Source organism: Equus caballus, chromosome 7 (assembly GCF_041296265.1).
Source record: "Equus caballus isolate H_3958 breed thoroughbred chromosome 7, TB-T2T, whole genome shotgun sequence".
Classification (NCBI taxonomy): Eukaryota; Metazoa; Chordata; class Mammalia; order Perissodactyla; family Equidae; genus Equus; species Equus caballus.
In genome coordinates this window covers 98,386,989-98,402,563 of record NC_091690.1, presented here as the reverse complement: position 1 = coordinate 98,402,563, position 15,575 = coordinate 98,386,989, and the positions used below count along the sequence as shown (strand labels likewise).

General features: G+C 41.2%; 1 protein-coding gene across 2 annotated transcripts in view; it reads left to right on the top strand.

Moving 5' to 3' along the window:
- KCNA4 (potassium voltage-gated channel subfamily A member 4) overlaps positions 1 to 15,575 on the top strand; it is a 36,481-nt gene extending 20,906 nt beyond the window's left edge. For both annotated transcript variants that reach the window (XM_023646206.2, XM_070273494.1), the window contains exon 2: positions 1 to 15,575. This exon is cut by the window's left edge and continues 17,489 nt beyond it. The gene's annotated coding sequence lies outside the window, so the exon portion shown is untranslated.

Here is a 15,575-nt window from a genome sequence, read left to right as displayed (position 1 = left end):
ACAAGGTTTTATCTTTAGTTCTGTTTCTCCTCTTTCTCTTCTTTATTCTCTTCTTCCTTCTCCTTCAATTTATTTTTCTCTCTCTCTCTCTCTTTTTTTTTTTTTTTGAGTAGCACCTAGTTTTCCACTGACTTGATGGTTCAGTCCTGAGGGACAGATTACAAATGGGAATCCCTCTGCCCACTTCTCTCTTCTCCCCTTCTTGGAATTGGAAGGTCCCTTAGAAGAGCTTAAAACTGTTCAGATCAGAGCTTACCAGCTTGTCTCCTGGTAAGAAAATTGAGCTGCATAGACTACTGAGATTTACAGAGAATAAATGTCATATTCTTATGGTAGTTGTCTCTGGAAATAATACAGGTCATTCCTGGGAATGCTGATTCCTGCTCTTGTGCTTATCTTTGGGAATGCTGGTTTTGGGGAATTGATCCAATTAGATTAGAGCTGTTTCCAATTATTCCTGAAGCCACCTTTTGTGTTAGGAAGAAATTGTAGAAATAAACAAGGTTCGTTTGTTTTTTTCCTGTTAAAGATTTGAAACAATTTATAATGTCTCACGGACAGTTTGCCAACTGCATTTCTTCCAGTTGTACCTTGATTGTCAGAGAGAGACAGAGAGGTCCTGGTATCTTCAACTATAACTGTGGGGTTTTAAGGGTCAGTCATTTCAGAAAGGAGGCAGTAAAGCCAGAAGCCGAACCTCAATTTCTACAACAAACAAGCAAACAAAGAAATATCTTTTAACTCATTATGTGAGACAGTTATGAACAAGGCTTCTGTTTTTGAAAGCTCCTTGGTTGTGTTTGGGCTGATCTTTGTGCCCTGGCATGGTGGCACCAGTTGTTAAAATGTTGAAATGCAGCTGTATTGATTAGTATTACTATTGATTAGTATTGATTAGTAGCCACCTGATGTTCTGCAGCCTACCAAGTGCCCCAGCTCTTGGCCCTCCCCTAAATCTCCTCAACGTCCATGAACTAAAGAGTAGACTCCTGGGCCCCTGGGGGACCTCCACAACTCAGCTCCCATGCTAAGGCTGTGATTGATCTTAATTGCTTTCCCAGTCGTATCTCTATCTTAACTATCATTCCTGATACGAGACCAGTCTTCAGGTGACCCAGTACTTCTAGCATTTTGAGTTCTAGCGTCTCTGGATTCTGTTTCTGATACCAACTTTGGCTTCAGGTCTTATAGATAATTTTACTTTTTCGATGCCTTAGTCTACCCATCTGCACCCTGAGTCTGCTGAAACTAGACTCATAGGAATGGCAGATAAATCTCAGCTGGAATTTGTAAAGTGCTTAAAGATTTTCATTACAAATTGGTTTACATAGGACTATGTATATCAGTTAGCCTTTTCCAGGTATCAAGTTGCTCGAAAACTTAGTGGCTTAAAACAGTAGTTATTAGGCAAGGTTCTGTAGGTTGGCCATTTGAGTTGGGTTCAGCTGGATGGTTCTTATTCTGGTCTCCCCAGAGCTCCCACATGCAGCTACCGTGAGCTGGGAGGTTTACTCTTGGCTGATCGATCCCAGATGGCCTCAAACACACGTCGGCAAGTAGATGGGAGTGATCAAGCCATGTGTCTCGAGCATCTGGTGTGCCAGCCTGGGCTTCTTCCCAAAGCAGGTGGGTTCCAAAAGCAGCAAAAGAGGGCGAACATGAGTAAGCACTTCTTAGGCCTCTGCTTGCATCTTGTTTCCTAATGTCCCATTAGCTAAACCAGTCCCAAGGCCAATCCCAGATTCCAGGGGCACAGAAACAGAGTTTACTTTTTGTTGAGAGGAGCCCAGAAATGTTTGTGGCCATTTTTTTTCAGTTGACGACAGCATGTGACCAGATTTCTTCTGATTAAGAATCTACCCCAAAACAAATGTTTTAGAGATAGCTGTCCCTGTCCATGAAGAGAATGCATGGAAAAAAGATAGAATATTTTAATTTGTTTAGCCTGCTTTTCAAATTCTTCTGCCTAGTAGGCCTTGGGACATTTATGGATCGTGGATTATATGTGCTTGTGAGGGCAGTAGTTTACAAAAAGTGCTTTCAAGTTATTTTTATCACTATTAGTTTTTTTAAAAAGTTTCCATCCTGAGAAAATTATAAGCTTCAAGAGATAAAGTGTTCATTGCTTCCTTTGCAATTCTTTCCCAGTCGAGTGGCCTGCACGTAATGTTATTGGCTAGTATATAGGCTCCACTGGCTGGACAAAGGCAAGAATTTCACATGAACTGTGATTACATCATTTTGTTTTGTTTGCTTCTCACTCTTTGTACTTTTTAGTGGTTGTTTGAAACAGTTATTTGAAAAAATGAAGCTTTGCAGTAACCTAGGTTACTTCTCTGTGCCTAGAATTATGAGCAAGAATGTTGCTTTCTCTTGTGAATTTAAAGCTTATCTCTTGTGAGATTTGATTAGAAAGTGCGTGTCCAACTTTGCATCTTCTTATATGTGGCACATGCAAATTTCACCAGACAGTAAATCAGTTCTAGTCAGCTGCCAATGAAACATCTGGTATTGAAATGTGCTCAGTTTGATATCCGTTGAGTGCAGTAGCAGACTTCTAACACATTTTCAGTGACTTTAGAGCGTTTATACTGGCTAATCACTGACATCAACAACACTTATGTGACACCTGCTACTTATCTTACTGTGCTCACCCTAAATGTCTACGGTCATGGGTCAACAAAGCCGGTATTTTTTCTAATGTACCTGTGAGGGAATGACTTGAGAATTACTGTATTTTTTCCCCTTCTTGTGGTATATAGATGTCTTTGCAAATGCATTTGATGGTCTTATCTATCAGCAAATTGTTAAATAATGTTCCAGGGACTTTGGAAAGTATAATTAGTGGAGCAGATAAATCTGCTTATTTAGCAAAGTTCTCATTACTTCCCATAGTCATGTAATAATAGTCACTTTATTCTCTCCGTTGCTGTGGTTGTGTAGACATGTATATGGTTGTCTCTTTTTCCCTTTGGCTCAAAAGTCTACATTCTTTGTTCCTATCCATAAAGACTGTGAATACTTCCTTTGCCATGTTTAAATTTCATACCTGAAAATGAATTGCCTTTTTTTTTAAAGATTGACACCCGAGCTAACAACTGTTGCCAATCATTGTTTTCTTCCTTCTTCTTCTCGCCAAAGCCCCCAGTACATAGCTGTATATTCTGGTTGTGAGTGCCTCTGGTTGTGCCGTGTGGGACGCTGCCTCAGCATGGCTTGATGAGCGGTGCTAGGTCTGTGCCCAGGGTCTGAACCAGCGAAACCCTGGGCCGCGAAGCAGAGCACAGGGACTTAACCACTAGGCGATGGGCCTGGCCCCTGAAAATTGCCTTTTCATTCGCAAATAGCCATTAAATGGCAAAGTGGGTGCTTTGGGCAACATTAGAATTACATAAAAACTAAAGACATTCTTTTCTGTGGGTACCTACGTCAACTAAATTTCTTGCAACAGTCACTTCTTCATACACATAAGGCAACAGAGCTCTTGTGGTACTCTCTGGGTGCATATAGACTACATTTTTAATAATAATAATAATGATGATGATAGTAATAAAGTAGGGTTTTCTAAACACTTGTTTGCTGGAAAATAGGCATATCCACTGCTTGGTGTGAGTGGCTTCCGTTAATACTCCATTTTCAGGGATTTCTACGGGAAGACCATGAAAAGTATAAAGTGCATACTTAATGAGAGAAGATTTAGTAGTCAAAAGTTACGTCCTAAATTCACCTTCTGTTTTCCCTCAGAACATTTATCTTGCTTTTCATGTAGGAACATGCGGTCTGTGTATAGGTCATTTCTTGTGTGCTCTTTGCCCAATGATGTGGTTGCTAATGTTAAAAAGTCAAAGAAAAAATGTCCAGGAAAGAGAGGTGCCAGGGACCAGGCTGGGGGATCTGGAAGAAGTTGCAGGGTGGAAGACTCGTCCAAATCCGCAGGGCAGCCTTGGCCTCCTCCTCTGTGCTCTGCTCAGTTGATGGGACTTGCCCACGTCTCTTCACGTTACTGTGAAATGGGAAGAATCCCGTCCAAAGCCAGAGGGGAGCCAGCAGCTGTTTCCTTGCACCACTGATTGCGCCGGCACCCTCATTGGCCTCGGCCGTCCTACTCATGAGGTCTTCAGAGTCTCAGCCTTCTTCCCTTTGATGGTGGAGCCCATGAATTTTCTCCAGTGGCTGTGAAGTAGCTAAACTAATAGGTGAACCTCTGAGGAGACAGGCCCACCATGCGAATCCAACTCTTTAATCCCATTATGGTAAATATACAGTGCTTGCTAATTCATCTTGGAAAATATGTCAAGATCAGCCCCACACCCTACTTTTTGCTATTCATTACTTTTTCTTTTAAAATCATCTCTATGGAGGTATAAATTTTGTACAATAAGGAAAATTCACTTAAAGTGTACAAATCAATGAATTTTAACAAGTGTATACACCCATGAATCCACTACTTCAATCAAGAGGCAGACGTCTGAAGCCTGACTCCAGAAACCAATGCCATTTTGTCACTATGGGTTAGTTTGCGGTTTCTAGAATTTTCTGTAAATGGAATCAGACGCTCTGGACTCCTTCGTGTCTGGCTGCTTTCACTCAGCGTGATGTTATTGATCTATCCATGGTGTTGCGTGTATTACTGGTTGGTTTCTTTCTACTGCTGAGTACTATTTCATTGCATGGATATACCATGTTCGGTTATCCATTTACCTCTTGGTGGATGTTTAAGTTTTCTAAACCCTGTGTTGATGTTTTTTCACCAAATTTTCCTCTTAGTGCCACGTGCTAATTCTTTCATGTCCTTAACCCTAGATTTCATTCATCTTTTGTCACTTACTCTCCTGCTTGGATGTATTCTTTCTCTATGCACTACAAGAAACCAATATATGATTAAAAGTTGATATAGGATGTGCATATATATGGAATTACTTAATATTAAAAAAATTAGTTCTTAATTATTTCTTTCCTAAGGGAAATTGCTTCTAATCAAGGATGTGTTATCTTTTTCTCCAGAGGGCACTTTTATCTCTGGGCCATTTTGTCACTTTGATGGCAGCAACGGTCAGGATTCCTGTAGAAATGCATGCTGACATACAGGTAGACCAGCAGTCTGCTGACAGAGCACTTCCTTGGATCAAAGAAACAGCATATGACATTTAGAGGGATTTCAGTTATACAAGTTGATAAATGAAATGTGGAGTTTTCCATGTTCCCCATTTGAAATTTAAGCTCTTTTGAGACTTTCATTCGTTTTTCTTTTCTTTTCTTTTCTTTTTTTTGTGCTGAGGAAGATTTTCCCTGAGCTAACATCCACTGCCAATCCTCTTCTTTTTGTATGTGATCCACCACTACAGCATGGCCACTGACCATACTGTAGGTCCAGGCCTGGGAACTGAACTTGGCCGTTAAAGTGCAGCACACCAAACTTAACTACTAGGCCACCAGGGCTGGCCCTCATTAGTTTTTTATTTTTCCCTGAGGAAGATTAGCCATGAGCTAACATCCACTGACAATCCTCCTCTTTTTGCTGAGGAAGATTGACCCTGAGCAAACATCTGTGCCTATCTTCCTCTACTTTGTATGTGGGACGCCTGCCACAGCACAGCTTGACAAGTGGTATGTAGGTCTGCGTGCAGGATCTGAACTGGCAAAGGCCAGGCCACCAAAGCGGAATGTGTGAACTTAACTGTTGTGCCACCTGGCTGGCCCCTCGTTAGTTTTTTAAAGTGACAATCGTCTTATCCAGAAGTTGCATTCACGAGGGAGCTGCAGCCTCTCCACTGAGGCAAATTCCTGAAGACCAGTTTCACCTCTGCCAAACCTAGCATAGCGACTGCAGTGAGGATCAGTGTGGGTTTGGGAGGCCTGTTCTTTTGCTTCTTTCTTTTAGGTCTTTTTTTTTAAATCTCCAGACTTAGCCTCCTAAATCAAATGGTAATGTCTGAGTACATTTCCACTTTGAAGTTCCCTGGGGCCCTTTTCTTTCCTGTCCTCTCCTCTTCTCTCTCTCCAGTTTTCTTCCTCCTTCATTTTCCATCTGCATTTACATTTCTCTCTTTTTCTCCCTTTTTTCCTCTAGCCACAAACACTCTTCAAGGAAGGATTGAATACCACCAGAGAAATTCCTTCAGTTCCTCCTTGACCATCTTGCCTGTGAAACTTTGCTTTCCTAACACAGAAATCTGGATGATAGTGCTGGAGTGAGTTCTGTATCCTATCCCCTGGCAAAGCTCCTAGTACCGGTCCCTGTGGGATTTCTGTTTTAGAAGCTGCCTTAGATCTTTGTGGCATTGTTCAGTTTGCTTTCCTAAAAGGATTTCAGCCAAATGCATCACTCCAAATGTTTTGCCAAAGTGCTTGACCTCTTCATCATGTAAAGATTATGTATGTAATAATACAAACGGATCTGTGTATGTGTATACTTGAATACGCACACACACACACACACACACACACACACACACATCTCTAAACAGCTAATTAAGCCTCTGAAGGCACCTTCCTCTTCTGCCCCAAATGCATTTCCTCCTTCCTGTTCGTAGTTGCTTTGACTGCACTGATTATGTGAAGCTCCTGCCTGCTCTCATTCTGTCTCACGTGAAACTAATCACAGCATTCTTTAGCGTGGTCACGATGATGGGACAATTAGGCAGTTCTACTTGTGCTTCCAATGCAGACTGGGACCCTGGTGAACCAGTTGGCCAGGTTGATGGGTAAATGGGGCAGCAGGAGAGGTGGGGAGAAGAGGCATTGATGGGCGGGGTGGGTTGTCTTTGATCATTAATAAAATAAAATTGCCATTTATTATTTGATTTACAACCATATTAGCAATGGCTCTTATGGAAGGGAGAAAACACATTAGACTTGGCTAGTGGACAGTTAAAGGTTTTGTAAAATGGTTATAATTTGGTAGCTATCAATGATCTTAAAATTTAAAAACTCCACTAATAGCATATGATATAATCATTCATTAATTCAGTCTTCAACTAGTATTTAGTGAGCCTAAATTATATGCAGAATCCTGTGCTGTGTCAGTGCGTAGATGAAATATATTCCTGATTTCAATGTGTATTCAGTCTCCAGCATTAATTTATTAATTTATCATTCAAAAAGCTCTTAGTGAGTACTGGTAGGCACTCATTTATGAGCCAACGAATATTTGATTTTATGGAGATGCATACAAATCAATAATACCCCCTTGAGCTTACAGTTTTGTGACAGACTTAGGGACAAATGATGGTCGCTGTGGAACATGCTATAGGGAGCTCATGCCCAGGGCCATGAGATCTTAAATTCCTCGTTGACGTGGCATTTCTTTTCTACCAGAACTTTATGGAAAACTCATGGGGGAAGAACACTAATTTTGTCAGCTAATCCCATTCCATTGCTTTAGGAAGGCTTTTGTTTAGAGGAAAACACACAGCTTTGATTCATGGTTATTTTTATTTTAAACTCTTACAAATATGTATTTAGAACTGTAGTTTAAATGTTCTTTGAATAGTGTTAATTTTATTTTCTAACTTATTTTTGAAATAATGTTTCTTATTGGAAAGAAGCATTTTATAGTCCATATTTAGAGAGATGCTGGGAGAAATTGGTGAGAATCAAGTGAAAGCAGGGTTGTCCTCACAGATGGTGACACATTTTTTTGCAGATGATTCTAAAATTGGATATTGGAGTTTACAGCCAGGGGTCTATCTTTGTTAATCTCTCTGATTTCTTCATATATCACTAAGTTGACATTTATCAGCTGATTACTATATTGCTCATAGAGATACAGCTTTGGCTGTTTCTCAGCATCTCTCTTGCAACTGTGGAATTTCACTTATGGCATTTTTATCTTTAGGTAATTGAGTTAAATGAGAGAGCGTCTAACCCATTGCTGTGTTTTCTCTCTCTCTCTATCTCACACACACACACACACACACACACACAAATGTAATATAATGGGCCCCAGTTCAATAATAATAATATAATTCTTCTCATAGAGATTTCCAGGTAAGCAGCTCAGTTAGGCATTTATTTTTAAGTTTCTGCTCTTGGCTTCTGGGGAATGGCTTTTGAACAAAGTGTTTGTCTGAGTCTCAAATAGAAGAGAGGTTGTCTGGTACTTTGTCAACCAGTGTCTGGTCTGATGTAGAGTCTAATGAGAAGGCTGACTTCATATTTCATGATTGTGCATGAGTATTCTCTCTGAATTAAATCGGGAAAAATGCCCTCAGCTCTTCTTTCTGAAGAACATTACCTGGTACTCCCTAACCTGACCTTGCCTTCTGCCCGCATGGTTTCCCACGGATGGGTATTGAAGGCTGCTCTGTGGAGCGGGTGAGATGCTGTGGTAAACAGAGAGTCTAGGCCATCCGAGCATGCACAACAAAGATAACACATGCAAAGGGACTAAAGTGGCACCTAGTGCATGATAAATGTGCAATATCTCTTCATTATTACGATTATCATTCTCATTACTCTGCTTCGCTTTACATGACTGTCTCGTGATTATGTCATATTAAGTAGTTTAAGTATTTCTCTGCCGTTCCCTGTAATCATTAGCAACAGAAAATTTCACCTTTGACTATATCAAACTCGCAGATGTGAGAAAGATAACGGTATCTTTCCATATTTTTTGGTGTGTCTGATACAAATGGTATTGACATGCATATAGGTCTGTATTAGTTTCCTACGGCTGCTATAACAAATTACCACAAATTTCGTGCCTTGAAGCAAGACCTATTCATGACCTCACAGTTCTGGAGGTCAGAGGTCCTAAAGTCAAGGTGTCAGCAGAGTGCCTTCCTCTGGAGGCCAGCTGGAGAATCTGTTCCGTTGCCTTTTTTGGCTTTTAGGAACTGCTCACATTCGGAGGCTCCTGGTCCTCTTCCATCTTCCAGGCAGCCATCACGTCACTCCAACCTGGCTTCACATCTCCTTCCCTGACCCCAACCCTCTGCTTCCTTCTTGGCAGGAGCCTTGTGATTGCCCACCTCGATCGTCCAGGGTGGTCTCCCCACCTCCAGAGCCTTAACCCAGTCACGTCTACAAAGTCCGTCTCACAGGTTCTGGGAATCAGGATGTGAATATCTTTGAGGTCCATTACTGTGCCTGACAGAAGGCAGTGAAAACCATGACCGTTACTTGTTGGGTACAATCACAGAACTTTAGATCTGAAAAGTACCTTAGGTCACTCATTTTAGAGCTGAGGAAAGAAAAACATGGCAGGAAGGATGTACTACCTGAGACTGAAAACCAGCTCTCGGATCCCTAATCAGATGACTTTTCTACTGTGTTTATGCAGCATTTCTTAAAACTGTGCCCTTTGGCCAATTAATTAGTTTTTGATTAAGAGACCCTACTATAAAATTCCAAGTAGTAGTTTTAAAACTGAATTTGAGGTCGCTTTGAAATCTGAAGGCCGTCTACCCTCTTGGACTTCGTTTTTGACACACTTAACAAAAGAGCTGGATACTTCAAAATTAGTTCAGTGACATTTTTTAAAAAGGGAAAAATACCTTAGGGCTCTCCCAAGAAGCTTATAAAGTTTACAACTGTGGCTCCAGTTGAAATTGTGCAGCCCAGAATTCTTCCTCCTCAGAGGGGAGAAATATGATCCTTGCGAATATTCTCATTCAGGCCACAATTAAGAAACTTCCATGCTGAAAAAGGTAAACAGTTGATTTTTCTGGACAGAGGGCATGATTAGAACCGTGCTGTTGCTTGTTTTGGTAGACTATTTAATGGGCTGTCGCGAAAACTCACGCTGCCATTTAATATCCTGCATTTCATCCGTGTAGTGTACCAGGATGCTATAGTCGATTTGAACAGTGTGTTCTTATGTACAATATCTGTGGTTTTTATGGGGCTCACTCAAGGATAAATTAGAAATTGGCTCACTGCCTCTATTTCATTTTTCCTTTTTACTCTTTTTGCAGTTAGAATTTTTACAGTTGTAGAGGGTACATTTGGTCATTTTGATGCTGTTTTATTTTCTGGGTTGCATTTCAGAAGATGACCTGGAACATAGACAACCGATGTTGCCGTTCACATTCACTGGACGTTTCTGAATTACCTAACCAAATAAATAAAGATTTATGGAGCATCTCCTGTGTTCAAAGAACTGTGCTGGGGAGATCAAGATGAACTAGACACAACCTGTTATAATGGGAAAGCCATCAACTTCAGATTCAATTTTAGTTCCTATTTCCTTTCCAGCTCTTAGTAAAGGTCGGACTGTGAGCAAATACTTAGCTGCTTTGAACCTGTTTCCTTGTCTCCAAAAGTGGGAAAATGAAACCTATCTCAGGGGGTGTTGTAAGGATTAAATTGAGGTCGTGCCTGGGAAAATACCAAGTCCAGTGCCTGGTGCAGAGCAGGAGCCTCCTAAGTGTTCTTTTCCATCTGCAAGGAGCTTGCTGTCCAGTAGGACAGATGAGACGTCTATAAATAACTGGTACAAGGCAGAAGTGGTAAGTGGCTTGAGAGAGGTCCAGATAAGGAGCTTTTGGAGTTCAGAGATGAACATGTTTTGGGGATCAGAGAGGGCTTCATGGAGCATTTTTTGGCATTTTAGCCGGCCCTTGAAAGAGGAGGAGGATGCAGACATGTGGAGAACCAGGCCCTGTGATTTATCTCCTGTCTCCTGGTCGATGTCCCCCCTGGTTTGCTTTCTGTGCCATACCTTAGACATCGTCCAGGGCTTGGATTTTCTGGTTCTGTCTTTTTTCCTGACTTCTGGCTACACTCGCAAACCATCAACGATTAGTACTCTTTCCTGCAAAGGCGCCCGGGGTTGATGCTTTTACACTTCTCAAAGTTACATATAATTTAAATCAAATCATTTTATTTATTTTTTAAGAGGCTAGTGATTTCTCCCTGCAGTAACCTCTGAGGGTGAGATGGGTCCAATGAGAGTGAGCTCATGTCGTTGGTTTGCAGGGATCCAGGCTAGGTTCCGGGCAAGCCCTTGATGGGAATTATTAGTGGTCCGCAGAATCAAGATTTTCTTTTGGAGAAAAAAGCAATTGTCAGCTTTGTTTTTCTTTTAGATGTGTGATGTTGGCAATCCTGTCTCCCACAGTTGCCCACACAGCTGGTTCCATCCGTGGGACTCGGCATCATGGCCCTTTTTAATAGCAGCGTGACCTCGGTCGGCCTCTGCGGCTCACTGAAGACCTGATTTAGAAAATCGACTCATTTTGCACAGGCTGCTGAGCCGCTGTTTGGCGGTGATGCCTTCCAGTGACTTACGGCTTGAACTTGATTGAGTCCCAAATGTGGCATTTCCTCCTTATTTACTTCCAAATTCATACAACCTTTACCAAATTCGATTCAACATACTTCCTACTCTAGTTGTTGAGTGACCACATTTTCTGAATCAAAGGTTGGAGTATATTATATGATATAGGATCCAGTTTTGGGGCCTAAAATATCTAATGTATCTGTGTGCATATATGTGTGTTGTGTGTGTGTATTACTCAAACCTGGTTGGTTGCTATGCCTTTATTACTGTTAAGTGAACCCTTTTCTCTTCTTTGGGTCTCAATTAAAACAAAAAATTTAGAGAGCCAGCCCAGTGACATAATGGTTAAGTTTGCATGCTCTGCTTCAGTAGCCTGGGGTTCGGAGGTTTGGATCCTGGGGGAGGACATAGCACCACTCATCAAGCCATGCTGTGGTGACATCCCCCATAAAATAGAGGAAGATTGGTACAGATGTTAGCTCAGGGCCAATCTTCCTCACACACACACACACAAATTAGTCTCCTTTAAATTGCAGCATTGAACTTTTGGCCCCGAGGTGGGTAAATCTGATTAGATTATAAAGTATTAAGTTCCTAATTATTAATAGCTGTTAATGATATAGGAGGATGTGTTTAACGTTTGGGGGAATGTTGAGATAAGTGGTTGTATGGTTGTTTATTCCTAATTCATAATAAAACATACCTGAAGGCTCTGTTAAGTTTGGTTTGGGATTAGACAATTGTTTGCTGATGTGGCTTGGTTCTCCATCCTTGACTGGGATCCTCCACTCTCACAAAGAATCACAGTCTCTGAGATCTTGGAGATGCGGATTCAGAAGGGCAACATCTGCCTCCCCAGGCAGGAGCCTGTAGCATTATTTTTTTCCTGTCCTTCCATTTGGGATCCAACAAGAAGGGGTTTGGGGGAGAGCAGAGACTCCGCCCTTGACCCTGTGATCAGGTGTTGCTCATCAGTGCAGAGAGATTAGCGATGCAGGGGTGACAGTGTGTGGGATTTCCCTGGGTCCATGGCTACTCTCAACAACAGGTTGAAGGTTTTCCTTAGGCCAGCTGCCCAGAAGATAAAAGCAAAACTCATCGAAAGATTGGGCTTTGTGAAATTTTAGAACCCTCGGATATGTCTTTTGGAAGAGGTGGAAACGGAGAACTTGACAAGAATATAAATGAGTCTATATGGCAGGTTTTGCCATACGTGGGGGTGGAGGGGTTGGGTGGGAGTGTAAGGCCTGGAATGGTTTTCTTCATCTGTTGCTACCCTGCTTTCTCATTCTGCTGTTGTCTTACCCCGTCTTAAGCTCTGTCTGCTTTATTTAAATATATGGATTTGGGTGGCACTGAATGGTAAGTCCCATTGAGCATTGGGTAGTCCCTCCATTTGAATAATTTAGTGATTACAGTTTTCAGGGATCAATGATGCTCTTATTGTGAATCTATAAAGACATACCTATATTCCTTTATCCTTATCTTTTGTGTATTTACTATAGGTCCTTGCTTTGTGGTTACCATGAGGCTTACATATAACAACTTATATCTATTACAGTCTATTTTAAATTGATAACAACTTAAGTTGGATCCCACTCTACAGCTCAACATTTTTACTCTCTTTAAAGCTATTCATAAATGAGGACAGAACTCTTAGTATTTGTGAGTCATCTTGAGCAATAAGAGAACTCTGAGAACTTCTCATCCTACAGCATGGGGCTTTTATTGTCAAGCTTTTAGGATGTGCTGCTGTATTGACATGGGTCAGTTTCAAATTCTAGATTTTTATCTGCACCTTGACTCCACGTAAATGTACAGGGGCCTTGTGAATACCACCTAAAGTAACAAAAATTCACTTTGATGCAGGTTATTCTGGGGCCCTAGCCAAGATTTTCATTTTTCTTTTACTTCTTCCATTTTAACCAGATATACCCAAAGGGTTTCACTGTACCTCAGTCTCTGCATAATGTGGATCCCAAAGGCGAGGCAGGAGGAGGCCTTGTGTGCGGAGTATTTTTGTGGGCTGGAGGAAATGACAGTCTATAGCGGTTTTCCCAGAGGACCTTATAAGCAGTTAATCATTATTAGTCGAAAAAAGGGGTCATTTTTGAAAGAGTGAGTTAAACAAAGTACAGCTGTTTCTTTGGGATGGCACTTCTCGGAGCCCACAGTGTGCTCCTGTGTAGGGTGAATTTCCGAGCGGCTGTGTGGACTCTCTCCCATTTTTAAACATCACCCCCACACACTCCTTTTATTTTTTTGCAGAGCATCTCCTTGGAGTTTTGTTCCACAGAACAGAATTTGGTCAATACTGTTTATCGGATCTAGGAAAGAGAAGTTTTGAAAATTTTTATTAAAACTCTGTAACGTATCTCTTGAGTGTGGGCTTCGGAGGGTCTAGCTCAGGCTGCTCACTCTTTAATGTGCCTGCAGACTGGCTGGCTCTCCTGTTACTATGCAGAATCTGATTCCGCCAGTCTCAGCGGGGGCAGTGATTTTGCATTTCTAACAGGCTCCCAGGTGACACTGATGCTCCTGCCTCTGGAACATGCTTTGAGTGCGTCAGGGTATTCCCAGGTGGAAACTGTTAAAACGGTCTCTGTTCCTGGAGCCTGGAGGTGAGCTGGTTAGGGAGGCATTTCCTTATGGGACTGGAGGTTGGAGCTGAGTGCATATGATGCAAGCCAGATGATCCACTTATAGATTACTTATACTTTGTTTATTTTTCCTTATAATTTCCCCTGGTTACGAGGGATCCACACACTCTCATAGATTTAGAATAAGACAGCGAGTAGCTCTGTGCTTTGATACTTGCTGTGTGTGTCTAAAGTATTCCATGGCCTCTTGAGAAGTCTCTGGTGGGTAGGAGAGTTTGGGTTTCTCTTCTGTAAACAATAACTTGACTGTTAAACACACACCTAGAATGCTTAGTTAGACCTACTCGTTTAACCCCTGACTCGTCTCTACACACATGCACCCAGCCTCGGGCAAAGACTTAACTGGCTATGTGAAAGTGATCTATTAGCAATTCAGAAGGGGTTTTAATGTTTAATCTAAGGCTTAGGCAACAATTCAGGTTCGCCTCTTGGGCTAACTCCACTTACTTGTTCTTTGACATCTACAGGGATATCTGTAGGAAGATTTCAAGGCTATGGTTGGAACTTGATGGGAAAGAATGGCACAATCGATTAGCGATGTCTGTGCTGGTATGGGAAGGGGGAGATCTCACAGGAGCTCAGCTGCTCCTTTGACATCCCTGATACAGCAGTAGGTTATGCTGACGCCACGTTGCAACAGACGGTCTTTGCGGCTTGTGATTTGGTTAGCATCTATTGTCAAATTCTTCAATATTGGTTAAAGCTATTATGAAAATGATTTGCTTCAAATATCCTTTTATTTTCTTTAGTACTAAATTTGCTTTTTAGGCTGTATACTCAGAGTAACTGGGCCAAGATTCCAGTGAAATATCTGGACTGTACTAAAAATAAATGCAGTGTGATTTCTCTCAGCCCCTTCTCAGTGCTTGGATCGACTGCTCCTCAAATTCCTTGCTGGCAAATTCTAATAGAGGGCCTGTGATGGTGAATTAGTTAAGATTTATTTGTAATTAGAAACTCCTGTTTGCAAAAAATTGATGGACATTAAATGTCTTTTCTGTAGGTTAAGCATATTTTCTGCAGTTTTGAGTTACAAACACCTTCTTCATCATTGTTACAAAATTAAGCTTTAGTTTAATCCATGGTCATATAAAAAATTTCTAGTTAATTGAGTCTGAATTGTGATTTTATTATGTTTCTAGAATTGTGTAATAAAGCATTAACAGTAACAAGATGCTTCCTTTGTGTTACACGCGGTTTGTTGGAGCAGAAGAGAGGCAACATAATATAGACACCCAGTGTAAAAAAATAGACAGATTCAAAGTATCTAGTGATTTACTCAACTATAAACTACAATTTTTAAAGAGTGACATAAAATAGCCTGGGCATCTGTGCATATTCTTGAGTACATATTCTTGTTGTTGTTGTTGGTATATATTGTTGTGTTTTGTTTTGTTTTCTTGTTACCCATAGAAATCCAAGTAAGAGTTGTTCTGGTTTAGTGATGGGAAGTCAGGGCAGAGAGCTGGATGAGCTATCCCAGTTATGAGTTGTGTATAACCTGTTGGGCTACTCTTGGTCCACCTCTTCATAAATTTAGATGGCTGGCTCCGACTGCTATAACAAGGTATGTATCATGGCTCTATAATGTAAGAATGCAAATCTATTATAGTTGTACTACTGTAAATTCGGCGCCTGTTGCTGTATAATTACGATACCTCATTTGAAGAAAATAAAAAAGCAAATTCAAA